Genomic DNA, 2,207 nt, shown 5'->3' with positions numbered 1-2,207 from the left:
TCTAATTCCTTGTGCTGTGCTTCCAAATTCTTTTTCATTTGCTCATGGCGCCGCTGGAGCTAAATCACAGCACAAGATACAAAATAAAACTTCTTAAGAAAGCAGGAGTAGAAGTATGTTTCATCCAGGCATACTAATGTTAAGAGTATGAGCACTGAGTTATCCTGCTATAAATTCAGAATACCTAGAAAGCACTGTTGAGGATTCCTTGTACTTTAGGACCTGCCAACCAAACGGCCATGAACCAAGAGAATAATCTTGGGAAACAGGGGAAAGAAAAAAGGCAACAAACTTACAGGTGTGTAGCACTTTATAATGGACAATTATTATCTTATCTCATCTTTTTTTATTCACAAACATGTCGGAGGCTAGGCAGGGAAGACATCATTGCTCCCACTATACAGATGAGAAAACAGTTGCAGAGTTTAAGTGACTTGCCCAACATCACTAGCCAGAAAGGGGCAGAACCAGGACTTGAACCTAAATCTAACTTCAGGTTCAGAAAGCTGAAACAGGCAAAAAGAAAGCAGGTAGTTAAGGACCTAAGAGCTCCAAGATCCCAGTAAGGTCCCCATTCACATAAGGCAGTGGTTCTCAAACACTGATGCTGGTCTTCAAATCACTTGGGGTGCTTGTTAAAAATACAGAATCCTGGACCTCACCCCAATGTACTGAATTAGAATGTCAGGTGTTAAGTCTAGAAATGTGAATTTTCAACAAGCTCTAGTGATTGTAATGCAGACGATCCTTCCTATGCTGAGAGTTAACGCTGTACAAAATGCTGGCTGAAAGGTGGGAAACGCTCAGGCAAGGTAACTGCAGAAATAAGGAACTTAAGTCTAATGAGTCATTAGGTAAATAATTTCATTTAAGCACTAATCTATTTCTGAAGAAAACAGTCAACAAATTTAAAAGTCAGATTATATCCTACTACACTGAATATCCAAGGACTGTTCAAAATATTCAGTTGTCCAGGAATTATGTTCTATTAAGGTTTTTATTACATCAGTGAGTTAACATCTTGAATTTGGATTATACTATAATTTTGCATACCATTTGTTTTCTTAATTATTTTATAAACTCACAAAGAGTAACTTCATATTTATTTCTATTGCAAATATTTCACGCAATTCCTACAAAACATAACCACCTAATACACACTTAAGCAAACATGCCAAACCTGAGGCAAAATCTTCCTGATTACAGCAAACAAGTTACTACGAAAATGTGAAAAAGTAAGAACATAAGACAGTGATTCTCGATTGGGGGTGCATGCACATTTTGATTTGCCTAATGATCAGGAAGACACTGACACTGGCATTTAGTGGCAGGCACCAGGGATGCTAGTCCTCCAGTGCTCAGCAATCTCAAACCAGGAGAAATTATTTCATATCCCTGCTAAATTAAACTCATGACAAATATAACAGTAGATCAACTACAAGGACATAACAGAAGAAATCTGAATCTGTTTTTAATATATTTAGATACAAATATTATTACATTAGTTAAGCCATATTAGGTTAGCCAAAACACAGTAATCACTAAATTTTATCATAAAAGGTTGTTTTTAAAATATTTCATATTACTGTCATCCTTATATTTAAAAAAATTTTTTATTATTTTAGAATTTTTAATTATAATAACAAATCTATTTTGAGAAAACTTCATATTGAAATCGTTGACTTATTTTGAGTTTATCCACAGTTGTCTTCTACATCTGTCAAACTAACTATGAATTCTTATGTTAAGTATATCTTTTTCTCATCTTTTCTTTCTTGTCACCTATTGAAGGAAAGTCTTCAAAGTTTTTTTGATTACTAAATATATGCCTCAACATCTAGAGGGATTTCAAGATAGTAGATATGTCTGCTGGGATGCTTTGTCACTACCCTGCTCAGTGCTGTAACAGTGGGAATTACTTTGACACTACGTTATAAATAAGGCCCACTAGTTTGCAAAAATACCATATTCCATCATTTCCTCACCTTTGACTGTAATTTATCCAGGCATGTCCTTAGTTCATCTAAGGTTATTTCCTTCTTTTTTCATTCATATACAAATATGTCTAGTTAATTATTATTATCCTAACACCACCAGTTTCTATTCTTACATCCACCCCAAACTCTGATATTTAGTTTTCTTATATCACACGTATTGGAATGGATTAAAATTTTATTTTTCATAACTCACCCATGCTCATTATAACT

General features: G+C 34.4%; 1 long non-coding RNA gene across 1 annotated transcript in view; it reads right to left on the bottom strand.

Annotated features, from left to right (window-relative positions):
- Positions 1-27: 27 nt before the first annotated feature.
- The window catches only part of LOC103584355, a 3,389-nt gene continuing 1,209 nt past the window's right edge, over positions 28-2,207 (bottom strand). The window contains exon 2 of the long non-coding RNA XR_549965.1: positions 28-59. This is a non-coding gene — a long non-coding RNA (uncharacterized LOC103584355). The remainder of the gene's footprint in view (positions 60-2,207) is intronic.

Source organism: Galeopterus variegatus, unplaced genomic scaffold, assembly GCF_000696425.1.
Source record: "Galeopterus variegatus unplaced genomic scaffold, G_variegatus-3.0.2 Scaffold51234, whole genome shotgun sequence".
NCBI lineage: Eukaryota > Metazoa > Chordata > Mammalia > Dermoptera > Cynocephalidae > Galeopterus > Galeopterus variegatus.
Note: the sequence above shows the minus strand (reverse complement) of the source record. Positions and strands in the feature narration are given on the sequence as shown.